This window comes from Anthonomus grandis, chromosome 12 (genome assembly GCF_022605725.1).
Source record: "Anthonomus grandis grandis chromosome 12, icAntGran1.3, whole genome shotgun sequence".
Classification (NCBI taxonomy): domain Eukaryota; kingdom Metazoa; phylum Arthropoda; class Insecta; order Coleoptera; family Curculionidae; genus Anthonomus; species Anthonomus grandis.
This window is the reverse complement of record NC_065557.1, coordinates 18,990,147-19,015,798: the sequence shown is the minus strand read 5'-3', so window position 1 is coordinate 19,015,798 and position 25,652 is coordinate 18,990,147.

Genomic DNA, 25,652 nt, shown 5'->3' with positions numbered 1-25,652 from the left:
GACACCTTGTGTTAGTATAAAACACTGACATATATTCTTACCAATATTTAATATTCTTAAGGATTCTCTTCAGAACTATAATAGAATAGTCATCGTCAGGCTAAATTATTATTTGGTGTATGGGTGGTAAAACCGTATGTTCGTTTTCTGTTCTAATTTTGTGTTCTAAACAGTTTTTTTATACCTATGTTTTCAATAACTACTGCACTTAATATTGCTGAAGTATTACACTTTGGAAGCTTTTATATAACTCAAATTAATTTTTTTAATATAACTCAAACGAATTCAGTCGGATTAAATTTACAATGATATGGAGTACATACTCATTTTTAAACTTATAACCTTTAATTATATTTAACCACTTCTTTTTTAATAGGATTTTGACGGGAAAAGGAATGTCCTAAATTTTCATAAAAGTGATGATATCTTGTTTCTTAAAACTAGTATTTGGTATTTTATTTAAAATTTGTTTGATGAATCATCCATAACAATTACTGAATTTGGAGAAATGTTTGGTAAGAGGTGATTAGAGAGATCAAATAATGCCGCAGTCATATATATCTTCAAGGTAATTAGACGAAGATTGAGAAGTATTTTTAGCAGGCAAAAGTAACTCATGTTAATAAATTCTCCTCTACTACCAGCATGAAGTATAATGACTCGTTTGCCTCTTGAGCATGGCGTATACAAAACACAATTCGTAAAATTATCAACTCAACGGTATTTAATTACGTCATCATGCGTAACACTACGTTGTATCTAAATATACTATAATATTATATCTATTAAGTCACTATATCACTTAATACTACGCCACTGTTTTAAAATAATCTAAATCTGAAAATATTAAAGGCAATTTTCTTCGGTGGCATGGGCATTGATCTGCTATTGACGACCGATGCCGACATACACCTGCACCGGGCAGTCTCTCTTTGCAAATCTGCCGCGGCATAGTATGCTGCCGGTGTACCCCGATCTCCAGATAATTCTAGGAAAAAAACTAGTTTTAAAACTGGCCCCGGCCTATTGGTCTTTTCGTCGGCACGCTTTCATCGTATTTATCGTCATTCACGTGAGAATAAAACGACTATATGCCGCAACCTGACTCAACAGAGAAACTGAGTAAAAGCAGAATTCGGTGCCCAGCTATTTTCGGAGAAATATTTGCAGCTATACGTCAGGGATAGGTCAAAAACCAGACGTTCATAAATTGTTCAACATTTCTTTAAATAATAATAAATACAATTTTAACTTAATTTAGTAATAGTCCTCAGGTTGGAACCTTTAGTGTGACGCTAAATTACAAGACAGTTTTACCACTAACCAAAACTCTTTATTTTTACTCTCGATACGTATTTCCTTCTTCGGATTTTAATCTTCTCCCGAAGATGCTAACATATGTGTTTTCAATTGACATCTTGTGAATGCTTTAATATTAAAGGTTATTGCACATATTATAATGGAAGGGATTTTAATTGAAATGAAGCGCTCTTAATTCTAATTAAAAATGTGCTAAATCTTGATAGCAATCATTTTAAGTTAGATAAGTCAAAAATAGTGACAAGAATGATATAAAAAAGTTGATAAGAGCATAAATAATATAACCGATGGAGCCAAGGGCAAAAAAGCAATACATTGGTAATTAACAATGAACAAGACCAACTTTTAATGATCCTCTGGTGATGGCAAACATTTGCAACAAATACTTTGTGGATGTCTCCTTTGATAAACAGAGAAGAATTTTCTAAAATGTGACTTTCTATAATATCATTGGAAAGCATTTTTCGAGAGATTCAAGATGATGTATCATTTGACCATGTATCTTTCTATTTAAGATTTTACAGGTGTATCTCAGCCTGTCAGTAACTTAACTAAGTAACTTAAACAGTCCTTTTAATTACTTTTTCAACAGTGTATCACACTTCCAACACGTAATTTTGGTAATCGCTAATAAGCTCGCTAGCTTTGGTGAGCGAAAGAGAGATAGGTATATAATATTATAGGAGTGATCCTAAATCTTCATTCGAAATACAAGATACCTCATTGCAAAGGTAATTAAAAGAGAGAACTTCGTACTTTAAATTTAAAGGTGTCATCGTATAGGCGAGAAAAAGTGGTCACAATAATGTATTTAGGTAATAAATATTAATGTGACCACTAGAAAATAAATAATTTTCTAATATATTTTCAAATAATGCCAGAAAAAAAAAGATACTGCTAAATTTCAGTTTTTTTCAAAATTTAGGAAATATCTGAAAAATATAATATGTTATTATAAAAGGAAACTATATTGCGTAACATTCCTCTAATTATTCATCGTATCCACCTCGTATCTTCTACTGTTTCCGAGATCTATACTGCTTATCTTTCTTAGTTTTAAGTGTAGTTGTAACAACTGGCAATTTAAGATTTGCCTGTATCGTAACTTAAAATGTGGCCTATTTTCCATATTTTATCGAGTGTTATTAACATCCTCACTTAAAACCCCTTTAACTTTTTTGTTTTTAACTTTATTTTAATTTTAGTTAAAGGTATTTATTTTTTAATATTTTTCATCTAAAAAAGGTGTACTTTACAGATCTCACTATGCTGCACAGTTTTTCAGATATTGAATCATATGATTTCGTTTCAATTCGATGATTTCGATTGAATCATATTGGTTACTTTTTACAAAAAAATTATTGACTAAGAAGTTATATTACCATAGATATGAATCATTCGATTATTCTTTATATTTACGTAAAACCTACTTTATCTTAAAATTTGTACCACATATTTTTTGTATTTTAGTTCATAGTACATTAAGAGCTTTCATATAAGGTATTACAAGCAGGGGGCTGCCATTTAAGATAATAAAGTTAGGGTGGCTGGGGGTAAAGAGATTAGTGAAAACAAGTTAGCTATATTATTTTGTTTCCCCTCCCTATTATAAAAATTAGTTTTAGAGCTTTTTCAAATTTTTTTTTGGTTCCTAGATATAGCTATTTATAGTTTTCAAATTGTCCTGTATATATAAGTACCACGCGCTCTTTAGATCAATTAATCACATTCATTTTTCGAACTTATTTTGCAAAACACTGATGTAACAAATGAGAAAACTAAACAAGCCATTTGAAAAAAAGCCTTACGAAAAACTCTACTTTCAAAATTGAAACTCGGTCTACCTCTATCACTACATTTTTGAAATGCTATTCTGAAGAAAATTTTATGTAATAAATTTTAATTAACGTTATGCAAAGTATTTATAATACGTGTCTGCTAATATAATACAGGATTGAGATATTAAAAGTTATTTGTCTAACCTTTATGGCGTTATGCCTAAATTGTATGCATCACTTAGTTAGCAATAATTACCAACATATATGTTTAAAATTGGTTTCTAATTTAACATGAATATCTCGAACCTCATACAAATGAGTCCTTAAATGAAGTAAAGCAGCATAATAACCGTCGAACATGACACGGACACCTATATAATACAGATAATATACATTTTGGTATTATAGGCTCCGAAATAACAGCACGATGCCGATGATTTTAATGGGCAATGACATGGCCGGTGCGTTTGAATTACTAGAAAACGTGCTGATTAGTCCGCTTTGCCCGAACATGGCGTTGTGGGTTGTCCATGCCCACAACGAGTTTTAATATTGCCTTCGCAATTCCACTGGATCATTTTCATATATACTGGTCCAGTATTCTGTAATTATTAGTTCAAATAACGTACATAATTAGAAATTGCTTGCGATGATTAATGAAACGAGCGGCCGAGTACACACTGAATATTTTGAACACAAAAATCGAATTAGCCATGATGTATTATTAGGACGCTTTATCAAACTTTGTGAGAAGCCGCTTTTATGATTATACAGGGTAATATTTTGTATAAGAATTTTGTCAATTATTTTGGATTACTTATGAAAGGTAGAAAGATTAAATTCAAGTATTCTTTCCACAAGCAACAATTAAGAATTAATTTACTCACATATTCTAGAATTTTCTTTTAATAACGGTTCTTGCAATAAATATTTTAGGTTATTTACAAACAAGGATTGCTTTTAAGAGCGTGTGACACTAAACTAACAAGGTTATTTTTGCTGCCATGAAAATGCCATATTTTAGCTTGATTTATATTACTTTAAAGTTGTAAACAACAAACAAATAATATTGATCAATTCTTATTTTAGTAGGGGATGATCTGTCATAAATTTAAATTTGTCGCTTCATTGTTTTCCAGATCTGTCTTTTCTGAGCCTCCAGTCTTGTTCATTGATGGTTAGCCGTGCAGACTTACTCAATTAATCGTAATTTAAACTCAGATAAAATGAATCTCATCATCAAAAAAATCATATTTTTAGGATTTTTCTCCCAGTCCGATCGAATAAGAATTCTGAGTTTCTTAACTTGGAATCTTAACTCGTATAAGCTACCTGCGGCAAATAAAGCCCGGCAGTCAATAAGGCCCATCGACTATATCGTTAATATCTAAAACTATAACCCAAATCTGACAACGTCAAATTACTCGTCTCCTTAGATATACCACATATAACGAACTCAAAGGAAGCAGCACGCGGGAACAGTGTTAAATTGTCTACGGAGTTGATGTGTCGCAATTGTCCGTTTTATAATTCTCATGTGCTACATTTTCGTAAATTTTTTTGACCTAACGAACTTTTTGGTTCTTCTGTTTGGGTTTCTTACATTCTCTGTTTGACAGAGCATCTTTTGATGTAAAAATCTAGTCAAAAATGTAAATAAGTTTTTAATTATTTAGATTTTAAATAAAAATTGCCAATTCGGATATTAAGGCCCACCGAATAAATGGTGGGCCTTATTAAACGACAAGGTTTCTATATTTAATTTCTCTCCAGAAGGATACCTAAAATGCCAGGAGAAAGAACAAAACGTGCAATATGGACGTCAAAGCAACTTCAGTCTACCATAAATGTCATACAAACTTAAACCATGTCACAAAGACAAGCCGCAGAACATTACAAAATTCCGAGAAGAACCCTACGAAACCACATACAATCTGGAAACGCTATAAAAAAGATGGGTAGATCTAGCATTTTAACAGCAAATCAGGAAAATCAATTTTCGGAAAGAATCATTGTGTAAACTTGGCATGCCTTTAACTCCTCCGAGACGATCGGCTTTTAATTCTGTGTCGACAATAACATTAAACATCCGTTTCGCACGTCTAAAGGTGTAGCTGGAAAAGATTGGCTTTATGGGTTCTTGAAGCGCAACCCACATCTTGCTAGACGGAAAGCTTAACTTATGAATCCTGGGAGAGCTCAAAAGCTCAACAAATTCATAGTAAATGATTATTTTGCCAAGCTCTCTGATATTTACAGAGAAATAAATATTCAACAGAATACCCAAAATCTCTTTAATATGGATGAAAAGGGTTGCAGGTTGACCATCTACCACCAGCAACATATTATTGGGAAAAGAGGTGCCAAGCGCATCTACCTCGTGGCACCTGAATATGCCGAGAACGTGACCATTGCAGGATGTTGCAATGCTTTGGGGAATTCCATACCTCCTATGATCATATATAAGGGCAAAAGATTGAAGCCTGAATGACAAGATTGTCTGCCACCGGGTTCCCTTGTGAAAATGGCGGAGAAGGGTAGTATGACGACAGAACTTTTTATTGCATTTCTACAACATTTATCTCGCTACAAGAACAACGGACCGGCTGTACTTATCTATCTTGATTGACGGAGCTTCTAGCCACCTAGATATTTCAATCGTTGATGCTGCAGATCAACTGTGCACTGCTTTGTTTGCCATCGAATCCACCCACGAGCTCCAACCGTTGGACAAGGCTGTTTATCGCTCGTTCGAGTATCATTGGGATCAGGAGCTTCTTCGATATTGGGATACGCATCCAGACCGACGTCTTAATAAAAGCCGCTTTGGTTATTTTTTCTCCAAAGACTGGAGCAAATGTATGACTCCCGAAAATATAGTCAATGGATTTAGAGCCACTGGTATGTTTCCACTGGATACAAGTGTACCTGAATCAGCGTTTACCCCATCGTTAGAAACTCAACGTCCGCCAGAAAATATTGAACAGCCTCAGCAGGAAATTAACATAATATTGTTACCAACAAATGTTACCATTGTGAGCAGTATCAATAATCTGCCACGTGAGTATGACTCAGATGACTCGGAAGATCACATGCCTTTAACTACGCTAAAGGAGATGATAAGAAATTCCAAAATTAACAAAAACCCACAAGCTATTACTAACACTACCTCTGCTCGTAACATTAATAATGACCATCTTAATAAATCTTTTAAAGAATTACTACCAACCCCTGAACTTTTCGAAAGAAAAACTAACGTAGAAGAAATCACTTAACTACAGGGCACAAGCAGTGACTAAAGATCTTTTTGCATCAGTTACCAAACTCACCACGAAGCCATCCAAAATATCTGCTTCTAAGGAGCCGATACCGTCTTCTTCAAAAGGTTGGAAGAAGGACTTTAGAAGTAAATCCTTCAATTACGGACTCTTGGTTTTGTTTTGTTTGCCAGACACAAGATAAAATCGACATGAGACAGTGCATAGCGTGCGGGACTTAGTGTCACGAGGCGTGTGTTGGCTTCTCACAAGATGATGATGACGACTTTATCTGCCCAAACTGCCCTTAGATTTTAGTGGTCAAATTTGTTTGTCGGTTAGAAATTTACTGTTTACGTTTATATTTTTATTATTTGATGGGCCTTTTTAACCGACATCATTTATTTAATGGGGCCCTATTTACCCAACAGTCAGATCATAAGGCCCACTTTCATATTTTTTTACAAAGCTTGTCAAAAGCCTAATCAAAAAAATACACTTTTTAATTAATGTATTATTTTGTTAAAAGGGCTTCATATTTTCAATATTTGGAGTGTCCTGTTTTTGTTTAAATTTTTGATAACACAATAATCATTTTTTCCTTAGCTGGGCCTTATTTACCGCAGGTACCTTAGTGGTTGCAATACAAGCTTATTATTTTTAATACTAACAGCCATTGTGCTCTTACTACCTAACTACTAAAAATTATTTTATCTATGACCGTCCACTTATAGTCAGTCATTTGCAAGAGCATGTTAATGATGGTACAGTAGGAACGCCAATGGTAAATATAAACATTTAAATTGTGTATCGAAAAATGGCTCGAAATGCTAGCATTTAAAATGTAGTGTTTAAAAAATATAAAGGATGTTGTGAAAAAGTAAACTTTGTTATAGTCTTTGGGTTTTACAATGCGAATATACAGACTGGCGCATCGAAAACGAAACAGAGGCATTTACTGGCAGTCCAGTTGTTTTTTTTTGAAAAACGCTCAGACCCGTTGATTTTGGTTTCCAGAGACCATTCTGATTTTCAATTATGGTAGTTAGTACAGGATCTATGACGTCTTCCAGTAATTCCAAATACATTTTACCAGTCAAATTTCCAAGTAAGAAAAAGGGACTAACTAAAAATACTAGCACAAACTAGCACCATTTAATTTTTGTGGCTGCTGTGTGTGTACCTCATGATAAATTTTGCGATTAGGATCGGACCAATATCGGCAGTTATGATGACTTCGCCATTTAAGAAACAAGAACATTCGTTCACTCATATCTTCACACAATTGTAATCGCCAATCAAAATCGTCTTCATTAAGTTCTTGTACAAAGTGAATTTTTGTTACGGGTGAAAACTATGGGTCATTAGAATCCATTGGATATTACGTCAACCAACACTACACACATTATCCAATTTGCAGCTACTTAATGTAAGATCTACATAAACTTAGCCTAAAACACCCTTCTATTGCTGCGTTCCTTATGGGATTTTCAATGTTGCTTTTTTTGTTGGCGATTGATCCAGTTTCCCGAAATTTAGCTACTAAGTTCTAAAACATATTTTCAATGCGCGTTACTGTTTTTATGTCGTTCATTAAATATTTATGTTTTTCTATCAGCGCATTGAATATTTTCGAAAAATATTTAGATCATTTTAACCCTTTTGGCCGTGGAATATAACTTAATAAATGTGTGTATAAAGTGTTAAAAGATATTCAAGCAACAAAGTTTGGTCGGATCAATCAAAAACTATGTATCTTTCTTCAATAAACAACTCATTCTATAATTCCTTCTTATCTTTCTTCAATAAACAACTTGCCACAAAAAACGCTCCAATCGCTATTTTTAACAACAAAATTAAAATAAACTTTAAGTAATTAAGTAAATGCTTTTACTAAATTTTTTTCTAAGTAGTACAAACTAATATAATGTACCTGTTAAAGTGTACTTTAAGCTTCAAATAAGCAAAGTTCCAAAACTACTAAATTCAAGTACATGAGTTTTCCACCATTATAAAGTGAATCGAAAAAAAAGGATAAAAAGGTATCACTCTACTCTTAAAGCCCCCTTTCCATTTCAGATTTCAGGGGGATTCCACCCTGCATAGGGGGCTGAATGTGTTAACGTGATTTTTCACCAAACTTGTGTTCCCCTCGAAAACAAAATCGACGGATTTGAGCGTTTTTCCAAAAAAAACTGAACTGCCAGTAAATGCCTCTGTTTTATTTTCGATGCGCCTCCTTGCATATTATATATATTTAAATTCAAATATGTTTATTGTCTAACATGAATCTAATCTCAATCACTAAGACAATATATCAAAATATAAGTAATAACAATTCATATATCATGAAAAATAATAATTATTATATACATATATAAAAATATAACTAATAATAATGAAATATGTTCAAGAAGAAAAAAATATATAAGAGGCATATTAACTAAATAGGTTTACGATATTATTTGACAATAATTTTTTTAAATGACGAGAAGACATATTAAAGAGATCGACATCCAGACTCAAATGGACCAACTTGAACCAAGAGCATGCTCTGTATAAATGCTCTATCTTTGCTAAATTTGTGCTATATGTTTGTAAGTAAAAAATGTTTTGTCTTTTAGTATTAATGTAAGGCACAACAAAGTGTAGTGGCAGTTAATACGACCATTACATAATTTGAAAAGAAAAAGCAAACCTGCACAAATGGTTTCCTGATGAAAGGAAAGCATATTGAATCTGCTGAGTAACGAATGCTGATCGTATCCTTGTTCCGGATAAATTCTATTAGTTTTAAAAGCAATGTGTTTCAGAAATTTGCGTTGAACAAATTCAAGTCTAACAATGTAAACAGTATAGTTTGGATAACAGAGTGGAATTAAATAAGATGATTCTACTTGATGATTCTACTCGATGATATATATACATATACTATACAATATACATATATATGTTTATCACTCGAAAAGGTAATAGAGAAGCCAACTAACTTTTGTTGTAAAAGTTTTTTAATACATTTGGCAACTTCTGTAGGTATATAAGTGCAAATATTTATTTCTATTTTGGAATATGTAATCGACCATCGCTCAGGCTCAGAAAATACATATTCCACATATTATATTAGTAGAAATAAAAAGTCTAGAAAGTAAACTCAATTACATTGTAAAAAAACCTAATTCAAAAATCCAATACCTATTCTAAATTTCATGTACTATTGCTAGATAATAAATGATAATGAAAATCTATTTTCTCACAGTACGTACCTACTAGCAGATATTAACGTCCCATTTATTAGTGACTTTGTAGAACTATTTGTATTAGGACATCGCAGATATTCCAAAGCCACTAGACTTTCTTAAAATTAAAAAAAAAAAAAAATAACTCTGCACCTAATCTTAAAATTGCTTAAAGTGCAGGTTTTTAAATGTAAATTACTCTGTATGGACTTATCAAATTGTCTTAACGGTCTCTGTTCTTTAATTTACTACTATTGCAATAAAATAAGACATAAAAGATTCCCATCCTTTGTTTACCTTTCCTGAAGCTGGAAACTTTTTACAGTAATTTTCCACCTTCTTTCAAAAAGCACGTCGTCATCAATCCCTTTCATCTAGCAACCGCGCTCTCATTTGTTTCTGGCTGATTTGTCTGGATCTCATCGCGTGGCCGTTGCCTGCGGCCGCAAAAACAGCAGAAACATCGTCGCATCGGTGACACCTCCAAGTGACATCCAATTTTCAGTGCGTCATCTCGCCCGTTGCCTTTGGCGTCCCGACGCTGCTGTTGGATGAAAAGATGGCGTTTTTCGACGCCACGTAGCCCGACGTGTTTCACGTAAGCTTTGGTTTCGTTTAGTTTTTCTAGCGCGACTTGATTTTTGCTTGTAATTGTCTCCTCGCATAAATGATTGACGGCTTGTCATAAAATCAAATAGAATGAACAGTTTTGAACAATCCTTCATTATTACATTAAGTGGAGACCATGTTGATGGTTAAAATATTGTTTTTTTTTACTACAGTGTTTTTACAGATTATAGTGGAACATAAAATATAAAATTAAATAAATGTTTTATGTTATCATTTAACCAAAATATTTTTATCATAATCAATGGATGTCTTCAAGGATCTTAAGGTAAACAAAAGAGATATACGAAGATGGTTGAATTAAAAAAAATATCGCATTTTTAAGTCTAACAATATGCCGCTTAGAAAGTTTTAAACATTCGAGTAGTTCCGGAGATATGCCTAAAAAACCGAAATTTGCCGCTTTCATTTTAATTTTTTTTTACGTTATTTAAAGAGATAAGGAAAAACAAAAGACATTTTCTTCCGGCCACTTTTTAAGCTCTGCAAAAAAAAACAGCGTTCAGAGATTGTTCGTACGATGTTTTATTTCGGAAAAACCATCATCAACTTTGTTTAATATGGCGCTTAAAAAGTATACCCTGTATTGAATAGAATATTATAATACCAATACAACGATGTATGACACAGTATGATTCTGTAATATTTAAATTGGAAAAAATGGTTTCTTATTAAATTCCGAATGTTTTGATGTAGTAGGCGGTGAATTGATGGCGCTGAGTATGGTGTGGTGGCTATATGTTTCGAAATATTAAATTAAAATCACGTTACTGACCATTTAAAAACTTTATTCATAGAAGTAGGTGGGTCACGTCATATGTTCATTAACTAAACAAATTAGTTAAGAACTACTTACTAGAAAGCCAAAAAAAAGAATTTGGATTTTAGATAATCTTAAAAGAAATTACCATTATTCTCCAAATATATATAACACCTTCTAACTGTCGAAATTCAAAAATTTTCTACATATCTCTCGTAATGCTCTTGAACGCTTCAAGAACTATTCTCGTCAGCTGATCCTCAGATTCAAAAACACGGCTGTAAACATAATTTTTGCATTATCCCCAGATAAAAAAATCGAGCGGAATTATGTCCCGCGAACGATGGGGCCACGAAACTATTAAATGTGTATCTACCTATTTATTTTCCCGGAAATCTGTTCGATAGATACTCGCGCATGACTAAGGCATTGTGAGTGGGAATGAGTGGGACCATCCCACTGAAATCAACAGTTTCTAAACTTTGCATGAGGTAAGTTATCCAAGGATTTTCCAAATCGCATTCACATAAAAGAATTGTTGTAAAAAAGCGGGCCTGATAAATTTGTTCCAAAAATCCCGACGCACATATTAGAACCAAAACGGTGCTGATGTCTAGCCATTCGGTGTTGCCATTCCGTTATTTGTAATTATTTTCTCTCTGAGTAATATTTAAATATATATGACCAGCGTTAATGGCGTTGCTGTACGTAGCATAGCATATAATATTTCAACATATCAAACTTTTTCTAAGTTAAAAAGTCACGTTCCATTTTGTAATACAAAAAAAGCTGTAGCAATAGGATGCAAGAACACTGTTCAAAAATACTGTGTCAATAAAATTATTTTGACATTTTTTCAGCACCATAGTTTTACCGCCACTACACCAAAACATTCGGAATTTTACAAAAACTATTCAGACTACACTACTTATTCAGACATACAAGGCATATAGGAATAATCTAATAAGTGGAGCCAAAGCCAGATATTATCGCGAAACAGTAAATTGTATCAAAAATTACATGAGAAAAATATATAACATAATCAACGAATCCACCAACACAAACAAAAATAAAAACAAAAACAGTCATATTAACTTATTAGGTGACAATAATAATTTTTTTGAAAATACAAAACAAATGACAAACTATTGTAATGGTTATTTTACAAAGATAGGACAGCAAATAGCTGTCAAAATAAAGGCGCATACTAATAACAGTGGCTTCGAAAATTGACAAGTTTCTAAAGCCAGTCCATAAAAACAAATTAATTCTACATATAGCGTCACTAAAAAAGAATTGTTTCCCAGGGTTTCATGAAATTAGTACTAAGTCTGTAAAAGATTCGCTCATACACGTCATAAACTTAATGGTTCTGTAGAGAACTCTTTTAAATGACTTCAAAAAATCTATAGTGGTCTCAATCTATTAATTTGGACCAATAAGCCTGATTAGTACTTTTGCCAAACTGTTTGAGAGATGTCTTAAAGACAGACTATATAATTTCTTTACTACCAACAAACTTTTAAATAATAACAATCAATATGGGTTCCAGAGAGGTGTAAGCACAAGTCACGCCATATTTAGACTTGTTGACTCTATCAAATCTGACCTGGACAGAGACAAAAAATGCTTGAGTGTGTTTTTGAACCTTACAAAGGCTTTTGACACGGTGCCTCATAAAAAACTGCTAAGGGTGCTTGAGCACTACGGAGTGCTCAAAGAGCAAAAAAATACAATGCCTAATTATAACATATTCGGACGACACAGCTTTGGTATTTACCGATGCTAGTTGAAAAGGAGTAAAAACTAAAGCTGAACTGGGTATTGCGGTGGTAAAAGAATGGTTAGACTTTCACAAACTAACCCTTAATACAGATAAATCCTAATACATCGCATTTTCTCTAACTAATATTAACAGACCCAATTTCAACTCTTTACAGCTGCCAAGAACAGGACTCAAAATAAATGAAGTACCAACATTAAATACTTAAGTGTCATAGTTGATAAAAACTTCAAATGATCTGATCATATTGGTAACATGGTTATGAAGGTGAGAAGATTAGTTTTTAGGTTTTACGAGCTACGTAGACTTATGATCAAAAAACTACTTTTATCTATCTACAGTGCATTCCAAAAATTATGTCTTATTTCATTTAAAATTCAGGGGTATGTTCGAAAAAAAAATGCTCGGATCCGTCCATTTTTATTTCAAGTTGCCCATTTTTGTACGTGAAGTTTGTATACAGATCGTGTTATCGTGAGCTACGTATTACCCAAAATAATGGCAACACCGCTTGGTTGCTTACAGGCGGCGGAATTTTTCGTTTTTATCTTTTGAACTGGGAGTCAGCAGACCTCACTTTGCTGTGTTACTGCACGTTGCATTAATAATTTTTGAGCGTTATTTTCGTGTTTTTTCTTACTATTGCTGTTTATACCCCTTCCGAAAAAGTTCATCTAATTAAATGGTTTTATGGAGGCAATTCGGCAGTACAATTTAGAGATTTGTTTTCAGTAACATTTGAGAATAGACCGATTCCTTGTGCAAAAACGGTTTTAAATGTGGTTACAAATTTTGAGACATCTTTTTGTCTTTAAAATTGTAAAAAATGCCACACAAACCGTCAAGACCCACCTGTTGAAGTGGTCCAGGATATATTAGAACGGCGGGAAGAAATGGTTTGCAGTACCCTTGATTTGATAATTTTGATTCGACACGGTCCACTAGAAGTGTTGGAGAGGAACTGAGAATGAGCAATAAAACTGTTACTCGTATCTGGAAAAAATATGGGTACAAATGTTTCAAGTATTCAAAAACTCAGGAAATATTTCCTGAAGACCAGTGGCGAAGAATGGAATTTTGTTGAACCATGATGGAAAAGGCAAATGAAAACGAATATTTTTAAAAAAATATTTTGTTTTCTGCTGAATCTTCTTTTTCATTACATGGCAAACACAATCCTTGCATTGTTCGTTATTGGCCTCAAGAAAACGAGCACAGAAGTTTTTAGTTTCGTACTCAGTATCCTCAGAAATTGAATGTTTGAGCAGGTATTTTGGGCGACAATGTTATAGGACCATTTTTTATTCATGGCATTTTAAACGCCCAAAAGTACCTTGAGTTGCTGCAAAACCAAGTTCTTCCTGCCATTCAAATCCTACCTGATGTAGACCTGGGATTGGTTCAGCTTCAGTTAAAATAAATATTGCATTATAAGAATGTAAAGTAATATCAGTAAATATAAAAATAAAAGCTTTCATACTTTTATTATATAAATAAAAAACGAAATCCTAATGAAAAAAAAGACAATATATCGAAGAACTACAGGATATTGTAATATTATATCAAAATTGTAGTTTTGAAAATTGTATAAATATTATTATAATTTCTTCCTTTAGACCACTCCATTTAAACAATATTTTATTTAATCTATATACCTTAAACAAACACCAAAAATCAACAAAAGTTTTACAAAGTTAAAAAATTATTCCGGTTTATTATTAAACTGGTTATTTATTCATCAATTGTCTTTTCACATTGGCAAAATAAAGCCGTATAAAACATTTATCATATCATGCATATGTGATATAATTTTAACAAATTTTCGGTATTTCGGACATTTAAAATAGGCGATTATATTGTAAACATGTTTTTCGATGTCTGCATTAATATTTACGGTCGTAAACGCATTAAAATTTAATATAATATAAATAGTGAATAAATTAATTTTGCAAAATATGGTACCTTTGTTTGGTCGGATCAAAAATGTGCGAATGGCTGAACAAACAAAATATTTGCGATTGGCTATAATTCTATTTACGTTGTCCGCACCTCCGTTCGTTGGGATTTTGGAAATCATAAAATTCGCCAGCGATATAACATGCAGGCTGAATGGCCGACTAAAGCAATAAACAGAAATTTTAATCACTCTATAGCCCATTAACGCATTATTAAATTTACCTATGAGATATTACCACTTGTTCAGGGACGGACTTCCTCCATGATAAATAATCCAGGCTCTAAAACTCAAAACGCTAATGGTATTTAACTAAATATATCTCAAAAACTTCTTTATATTAAAGTAAATTAATTTAAACTATTTTTTTCCGAGAATATGACAACGTACTACACAGGATGCAGTCTGTTCCCCTTTAGAAGTAGGTACCCTACGAAACTAAATAGAGCACTTTCACCATATTGTGCAGAGACCTGTATATGGGTTAAAATAAGAAAAAAATTCAAATTAAATGTCATAACTTTTTAATTATATTTTATTGTCGAAAATTCTTGTTTGTCTTTTTTACTATGTCCTCTTATTTTATAACTTTTGATTTTTGCAACCTCACAAATTTTGTAATATTAACCTAAGCTTCCTAGCTTTAAAAAATTATCGAAACCTTTCCTATTCAAAATAAAAAATTGTTAACATGCTTTGTCTTTATTTTTCGTTAATTTTTTACCGTTAGTATATACTATAGTATACACTATAGTATATACTATAGTACTATAGTGTATACTATAGTATATACTATAGTATAGGTTTGTTGCTATATTTAACAACAAGACATAACGTTTATAAAATCCTTGACTGTAAGTTTTGTTTGCATCATTACTATTATTGTACAATACAAAAATATTTAATTTGGTCGACAAGTTCACAATGCAATAAACGCTAAATTTCTAAGTTTTAAATTCAAAAGAACTTTCTTTTAGGATGTCTTTAAACTAACATATTGAACTAGATCTATAGTTAAGTTCTAAATAAACGCCTTACAAAGTATTTTACTTCTATAGGGATATCAGGACAATATTCATCTCCTTAATAATTAAAATAGGTTTTATTATTTCTTTAAAATGTTTTTGAAAAAACACTGTATAACGTATATATTTACAAAATATATACTGTAAATTATACTTAATGAAATGCAAAATAAATAATAAACATTAGTATGATAAATTCCTGCCCCATAAACCGAGTTAGAAATTTTTAAAATTAATATCTAGTAATATATAGAGGTTAAAACAGATGCTCCTATGAGCCACACTGGTTTCATTTTGTAAATACCAATTTTTAAATTTTATTTTTCGTAAGGATACTTAGTTATAATAAATTTATAACCCCTGCAAGTATGGAAGGAGAGAGTAAAACTATTACTAAGATCCTAATTGCTCGTGATGGTCAGGTGATACCTGTCGGTTAAAAATCACTGCCGGGTAGTTTTTTTAAAGTAAACCAATTTCCATTGGATGCATTTGTCTGTGCTTTATTTCGCTTTCCAAAAATTAATATCTTAAAGTTGAAAAGAAATATATTAACAAAACAACAAAAAAAAAGAAAACAAAATGTCTTACCATAATTTGAGGAAAAACATATGTAATTGATAACTATATAAAACTTGTGCTACAGCCTATGACTATAAACTTCCTAAACGGTTTCATCACTTCACCAAATTAAAAATGTAAGAAATTTTATTAAGTTTCAAAACTGATTGATATTTCTGAACCAATTTAACGTCAAGAAGTTTATATGAAAATAATTAATAAAATTCTATTTTATTTTTTAAAGACAGTTCAGATATTAAACTAAATTTGAATACGGGATATTACAAAATATAGAATAAAAGCATATTTTATGAAAAAAAAAATAAATTTTTAAAATTTTCATAAAACACATGTTGGAATATTAAAACATTTCTGGCGATTTACATAATTACATAGCACTTTTAATTTATATTAGATATATATCAAATCTATTTAAGTTATGCTTAAATAATATTTTAGTAAAATCCTGACCTACGAAAAGCCCAAAAAAGTCGATTTTTAATTACTGTACTTCATACGAACCTGTCCTTTTATGCGGTGTGTACAAATACTCCTTTTATGAAATGACAAATAAATTTTCTGCTTTGAGAGTGATCATACTGCGCTCGTTTTGAATTTGACGATAATTAAACCAACAGGGACAAACAGATATAAAACAGAAGCAAAATACTGTTGAGCGTATGTTTATGTGCACATTTGACAAGATATATTCATTTGATATTCAGCACCGAATTAATTGCCAGCAGCTCAACTATGAATAGTATAATAAAGCTTTTTGGATTCAATTTGCGAGTTAGCTGTACTTTAAATAAATAAATGATACAGTTGGTTTTCTGATGTTTTTGAATTAACGTGTTAAATGTGTTGAGTAATGTGTTAATTTCCTTACTTTATATCAAAGGATATATTTAAATGCACATCAGGGTGGCACAAATTCGAGGGTTACTGTTGCGAAATCAATTTCTCAAAATTAAATTTGTCTTAAATAATAACTACAGTCTACAAAAAGTCTCCGATACCTGGAATTGGTGTCTGGGTCTGTCTTGCCCCGATCAAGCCGCGGCGACACGAAATTTACCCCGCACCACACCCAGTATGACGATAAATGCAAACAAGGCAAGATCTCTGCTCCGTCCAGCCAGCGACGTAAAATTAAAAACCCAAAACATCGAAGTCGATGTTAATTTTGTTTCACATAAGTTGATCTTAAAGAGTTAGTTAACAGTTTGTGTCTTTTGACAGAAATGGTATAAAACCTTTCATGTCCATATCTTTAAATGGGAAAGATCTGTTTCCTGTATTTAATAAATTTAAATAAAAAGCAAATTTATGTTGCAAAATTGAATGAGTGTGTTTACTTAGTAATAAGTTTTAGGTTTTTAGTTGTTTAAAGAAAATTACCGTTTTTATATTTAATATAAGATATTTAGGAGAAAATTTGATGGAAATTTTATTTACTAGCCTTATGTCAGTCCTTTCGTAGTGGCGTGTTAATGTTAAGGTATTAGCACAATCTCTTTAAACCTCTACTAAGTTTAATGTTTAAACTCTAGTCACGAAGTTTAAATAGTTACTATCTTAAAAACCATAAAGATACAGGGTCACTTCAAAAACATTTGGTCAAAATCGAGACCAAGTTGAGCAAATTGATACTTAATAAAGTCCTGTTAGGAAATTTGAAAGAAAAAACGATTATCAAGGAAGATCCCAAAAAAAAACCTAACAAAAAGATTCTGATATTATCTTAAACCGTACTTCACTTCTTTTATCCTGAAAGATAGTGGTCTAAATTTGATGCTACAATATTTCTTCTTTTGGCACTTCAATCACCATCTTTTTTTTCCTTATGAGCATTATATTAGACATTATATTTTTAACAATGTATGCCGCTTGCATATCTTACAAATATTTTGGGTACTTTGTATAAGCTTTCCTAAAGAAAGAGATATATAAAGCATATATTTACCATCAAGATCTTTTAATATGGAAGGTGTGATATATCGTTGTTAAAGTAATTAAAAGTACTATTTAAATGTAGTATAATTAAATATAGTGCCCATAAGGAAAACAAATGGATGGTAGCTAAAAGACAAATTTTAGTTAGTATCAGATTACACAACTTTGACTTAGCTTAATCGAACTTATATCTCTTATGGTTTTTAAGATTTCAATGGTCTTAGTATTTAGTTCAGTCTTAACTATATTATAGCATAGTTCTACAATAAGACGTTTCATTACTGAGGATGAGTAAATGAATAAGAACTTTATTGCGGATCTCCTATAATTAATTTTATATCGTCTTAAATTATATGGAATTTAGGGTTGTGTCAAACAAGTTCCTTTTTGTGAAATATTTAATTAATTTTTTTCTAAATAGGTGGGACAAAAATAAATATATTTTTATTGACCTGGAGCGTGAATGTTTAAATGTGTAAACATAATTAAAAAATTATATAGATTTCACAACAAAAATATATTATAAACTTTAATAAAATATTATTGAAATCTTTACTATCATAAAAAAGTAATAAAGCACTTATTACATTTGGATATGTGCTTTATTTATTCTTATAAGTGGATAATATTGCGGATATATACTAAACTTCAAAAAAATATAGAGCTTTGTAAAACTAGTCAGAAAATCATATCAAAGATAAAATGCCTTAAGCCCTGGATAAGTACTGGGTTTGTAAATTCAATTAGATATAGAGATAAATTAAAAAAGGAACAAGCATCAAATCCAAATGACATTTCACTGATTAGAAAATATAGGAAATATAAAACTATAATATCAAACTTAACAGTGAAAGAAATAACAAATCACAGTCGGCCAAAAGAGTAGTAAGAAGAATATTAAGACGATAATAAATGATGATGACAAAGAAATCTCTGATCCGCTTTTAATAGCAAATAATTTCAATAAGTACTTTAGTAAAATAGGAAGCAAGCTAACAAAATCAGTGTTTCAGTGGTTAAAACTAGTGATGCAGTACAGAATCAAGATTTCATGTATCTTAGCCCCATTACTGATAGTAGTAGCTCAAATAAGGTCAATAAAAAATGGATCGGTGGGGGTAGATTATGGAATTTCTGCAGAAATTATTAAGGACAATCATGTTGTTTTGATGAAGCTTCTTATTCATCTAGTAAATACTGTATTTAGCACAGGAATCTATCCAAATATTTTTAATACTTTAAATATTATACTAATACATAAATCTGGTAATAAAAAAGAAAAATCCAATTATAGGCCAATAGCATTAACAAGTACTTCAAGTAAAATTATTGAAAAATATATAAAATTAAGACTAAGCTCTTTCTTAAAAAATAATAAATTAATTTCAAAATATCTGTTTGGATTTAGACAGAAGTTTATAACAGAGGACGCTTTGGCCGAAGTAACTTAGTTTGTAGTTGACAGCTTTAAAGAGGGTTATCAACAATTGGTAGTCTTCTTTAATTGTCGAAGTTATTTGACACAGTGGAACGCCCCTTACTTCTTGAAAAGCTTGAGAATATTGGTATTAGAGGTAAAGTACTAAGTATGTTTTCATATTAAATTGGTAATCGAATGCAAGTTGTAAAAACTGGAAATCCTCTAAGCCAACCTTAAAAGTTAAAATGGGGGTGTTCCACAAGGAACTGTATTGGGCCCAATGCTATTTCTTATTTATATCAATACTTTAACATATATATCTAATGGCAAAGTAATATGCGTTGCAGACCATACTGCTCTCCTAATTAGAAATCGGAACTGAGTCGATGCCTTCGACGAGTGCAAAAAGGAAATCGCTAAAATTAAGCGGTGGTTGTTGGACGCTAATCTTCTAACTCTAAATACCGAAAAAACTAATTTTATTACCCTTGGTATGTCTAATGGAATCCTATCACGTAGGGACAAACTTGTCTTACATAAATATAAGTGCAAGCAAAATGCTACATGTCAGTACACCCAAGAAATATAAAGAAAACACAACATAAAATATTTGGGAGTATTTTTGGACCAATGGATGACATGGAAAAATCTTGTTAATTTTGTTAATAATTAATTGAGAGCTTTAATTTATAAAATGTATGAGCTGAGGCAAGTAGTTTCTTATACTCTGTTAAGGAGGTTTTTTCCAGCACTCAAACTCAATAAAAACTCAACACCGCAATTAAAAATTGAAATTAAAAATAAAATTTACTTTATGCTAAGTGATAATTTTAAGCACTTAAGAGATTTGCTATGAAATGTCGCGCTTAAATACTGTCATATTTTAATGATCGGATTTCTTTTGTAATACGCATATTTCCTTTGTTTTTCTAATCTATTTTTTAAATCTATGGCTTTGTTCTTTTAAGACGTATCTTCCTTTCTAGCATAATATGTTAAATTCACAATCCCTATGTACTGTGTTAATACTGTAATAATACTAGCAACTAATTAATGTTGTAAATTTTGTTTTATTTTTTTGGTATATGCCGTCCCTACTTCCTATTCTTTTAGTCAAGGTGCACACACAGACTTAAGTCAATCGTGCTCCATAATTAAGGATAAGATATTATGTAAAAAAATGTGTTTATTTTGGGAAATAAATAATTTTGTTTGTTTGTTTATTTGTATAAACTAATTATGTTACATTTTTAAAAAATACCTAATATAAATCATCACCATATTTTTTCCTTAAATTTACTAAAAGTTCTAACCAGCTTCTCTGACCTGTTCGTCGACTCTTGGCTTAAGGCTTATGGTTAAAAAAATAAAAACAAACCTAGCTTAAACAGCTTAATAGCGAAGAAATAGTCCATAATTGCAGTGGAGTCGTAGATTAAGGTAAATGAAAATCCTGCAGTCTCACTCCACTTATTTATTAAACATTAAGTTTTTTAACATTCTCGACATGTTTCGGACACAGTGGTGTCTATCATCAGGGGATAAAAGGCTTAAAGTTCCTCATTAGATTTCAATGTTTTAATGGTTGCAGGCTTATTGGGATAATCCTGTGACTTGGGATAACCTTACAGCTAGAAGTCTAAAGGCGTTAAATCGCAAGAGCGTGAAGGCCAATTCTGGTCACCAAATCAGGAAATAACACAACCAGAAGCAAACTTGTGCTATCTCGTTAATATTTCACGAGCAGTTTGACATGTGGCACATCCTGCTAAAACCATATGTCGTCAAGATCAGTAGCTTCCAAGGTACAAGAAACTGCGTTATCATAGCATGATACTGTTCGCCATTCACCGTTACTGCATTACCTTTTTCGTTTTCGAATAAAAACGGTCCCATTATTTCTATTTCCCAAAACATATTGCACACCATACAGTGAGATGTTGTAGATGCATTTATTTTTGATGAATCATGCGTGGATTTTTAAAGCCTCAAATGCAACAGTTTTGCCTATTAACGAACCGAGGTAAAAATAAGCCTTACCACCATGATAAGATCATTTTGTTTGCAAAACCAGCAAGTTGTTCAAGGATCCAATTCTCTTCGCTGTTCATGCTCTGCTGGCAAAAGTTGTTGAGTCAATTAAATTTTGTACGCATCCAGCTGTAAATCTTTAGTGAGAATTTCCTGAAGGGTGCCTGTTAAAATATCTAATTCTTGTGTGCGATGACGAATTGACGTCTCTGGCCTGTCCGCCTTACTCTCGCGAACTGCCGTCATGTTTGCTAAATGACCTCTACAAGCTCGTATCGTAAGGTTAACATCACTAACCGAACCAGTACTTTCGATTTTTTTTATTATTCTTTTCACAGGGGATGATTAGGAACATTATTTCGAACGAACAATAGACGCACTTAATGAATAGTGGCAAATAAAGTTTTACCATATTGATAATAATTGTTGGCAATCAAGACGCGTTCTTCGACCACATAATGCTGTGTATTTACTAACTCTCATATATTACCTTTTGATCTGTTATGTTATAATTATGTGACGTTATGACTATCAAACATGGCGTGCAATTCAAATCTTATGGTTCTATTGAACCCTTTAGTTTTACAGAAGTTATCATTAGTAAACGAGTAAAAGTGTTTACTACTTTTGAAATAAAACTGGTAAAGACTTAGTTTGGTAAAATAGTTTAAAAGTTGAATTAGGGACTGGATATCCATGTGGATTATTATTTTGCCTGTTCTATGGCTATTTCTGATTGATAACCTGCTTGCTTTGGCTTCTTTAACTCTGCAAAATTGGACTTTTATCTCTCGTCATATGCAAATAGTGCGACTAAAAAAAAATTCCTACAATTCACGAAAAAGTTCAATGTAGAGAGTCAAGATAGCTTGGGGTTACTATAAATAGAACTCTAATGGTTATGATAGGTATTAAAAAGTTAGTAGGAGAAGTCTTTTCTCCACAAATAAAATGCTAATCCTCTAATTTCAGGAGTAATGCATTTCGACAAGTGTTCTTGCAATCATCAGACTCTAAAATATATTACAAACAGTTCAAAAACATATACGAACATTTTCTTCTTGACAGGTGACATAGAAATATACAGATAAAATTATGAAATTGTAGAATAATTACTGAGATACTTAACATATACACTAATTCTAAACAATAACAAACAATTTTTTTTTTACACGTAAAGCTGCTTCCAAACGTTCATTTGCAAGAAGAAGTTTGTTCACATATGTAGGTAGAACCAAATAAGCTGGCACATTTCAGAGCGTTTATGCGCAACTCTTTGTACATGTTTTTACCAATGCAGCGGTAAAAATTCAGCAAGTCTCCTTCGTTGAATTTGTTGCGTTAATCTTGGTCGTTTTGAATATCATAAATTTCTAACTGCATTGACTCTGGCGCAATTTTAACTGAAATTGTAAAAGGATTGCTAAATATGTCCAATAGAGGTTTAACTTTTTCAAACTCCGAAAATCTGTTTTGAAAAGATTGAATCAAATTATTTAGCTTTTCTACATAACTGAAATTAATCGCAGTTTTGTTGAATTTTTCAGCCATTTTCTTATAATTCGGAAAATGATTGTAATTTACAGAATTCAATTGTGATCTGAAAAGTGTCAGCTTGCATTGAAATGATGATACATGAGCGTAAACCTGGGATATCAGTTGATTTTTTGCCTTTAAGCCGTGTGTTCAAGATATTCAAATGATTTGTAATGTCAACTAAAAAAGCGAAATCACACAACCAATCACGATTTTTAATTTCCAGAACATCCCTTTGCTTTTCCGCTAGAAATATTCCAATTTCTTCTAATAAATTTAGAAATCGTTCAATCGGCCAATGTCAATCCACGACTTAGCCACCTTACTTCTGTATAATATAGTGAATCTCCGTATTCGCTTTCGATGTCATCAAGAAATTGTTTGAATTGTCTGTAATTGAGTCCTTGTGATTTCATGACATTTATAGTCGAAACTAATACTTTCATGACATTTTGAAATTCAATTTTTTTTAGAACAGAGGGCTTCTTGGTTTATAATGCAGTGAAACTGCATGAGATCTTCAGCGTTTATGTTTTTTTCTTGCAGATGCTTTTTCAGCAAAGTAACTAGCCCGGAATTGACACCAATCATCGAAGGAGCACCGTCAGTCGCAACTCAGTTTTTGAACACTCATCCAAAAGGACATTGAGTATATCAACTACTTTGGTTTGACTTTTCAATGAACATATTCCTAATAACTCTTCTAAGACTTCAAAATCTTGAGTTACACCTCGTATGAATATGAGAAGTTGAGCTGTGTAATATGAGCTGTATGAATATGAGAAGTTGAATTAATATTAGTGGATTCGTCGAGTGATTCATCATTAAAGGGGTGACTTCGCTTTGCTATCATTCGAGATATGTCATAACTAACTTTTATAGCTGTTTCTGAATCTCAAATGGGTTTTTTAAACATAGCTTGCTGGTCAATAAGATCCCGTTTTAAAGACATTTTTTGCTTTCTTAATAATGCCTTTTTAAATTATATTCCTTTGCAATCGCAACAGAATTCTTGCAAATTAAAAAAGCGACTTTGTTATTTGACCATACAAAAAAGAATTTCTCAATCCAAATTTCTTGAAACTATCGATTTTCGTCTATAACCTTACGTTTTCTACTAGATCCTGGCTTCTCCATGTTGCGTTTTAATTTTGGGGGGGGGAATTAACACAGCACCTAAAAACTATTGCAGTAAATTACACTTAAATTACCCATCCTTTTTTAATTTATCAAAAATAATTGATTAAATAGTATTCCTCAAAAATTGTAATATCTTAGTACATATTTTATATCTGAAATAATGACGTAGTTATTACAGTTAGAGAAATTCTGAAAAAAAAGTAATTTATTTGTTTTATTTTAATATTTGGCCATCATTAAAATTAAATTTGATTTGACCATCATTAAAGATAAATTTGATTAAAATCGATTAAATAAGTAGAGAAATACTAATTAATAACAGAGTTTTACTTAAGATTTCACGATTCAATTATACACAGCACTTGACGGGTTAACACTGCAACATGAAATCTACGGTGATTGTGGATCAAAATATATGACACCGGTTAGCCGAGTTCAAAACTATACTAGAACTATTGCGCTTTATATTTTCGTGCTTATTTCTTTCTGTTGACACTTCACTTAATTAAAACCGAACTGTCGGTCGCTGCGGTTAGCGTGACTTTTATACCACGCATACGACTCTGGAAGCTTCATGTATCTACCTACGCGAGCAATCGCGAATTTGGGATTATTGCTATCTCGCTTGTTCACATCGCTCTAGAAAATTTAACTTTATATAAAGGTGGCAAGAGATATTACTTGACTTAGCATTTTTGGGCGCTAGATTCAAATAGCGTGCGCGCGAGATTCAAATTACTTTTCGAACAAATTTTTTTTTGTTTTATCTGGCATAGAACTCAATATTTTTCGAATGTACGACAGTCTTATTTTTGCTATCGGCGGGCCAGTATTCCACCGGCGGGCCGCATGCTGCCCTCGGGCCACGGACTGTGCATCCATGCTTTAGCATAACAGTGAAGTAATATTTAAAATAAGTAAAAGGCTACAATGCATATATTAATTACTGGCAATATTACACAAAAACCTTAGTAATATTAACTTCAACCATTGAATTGATAAAGTTTTGCATCCAAAATTAATCGTTCTGAAGCAAGAAAGAGTAAAACAACAATTTCAATTATTCTCTTCATCCTCAATTTAATGATGGGACCACAACTCACGAATCTCTACGTGAAAAGTACATTCCACAGTGACAATAAACGGAAAGGTACAAAAGTGAATTGCGGCGCACCGTATCACGGACGGAGCCGAGGCGACGTTCTTTGCAGAAAGTCCAGAATGCAGGATAATGATTTCCATCCTGTTCCAGACAATTAACGAGGGTT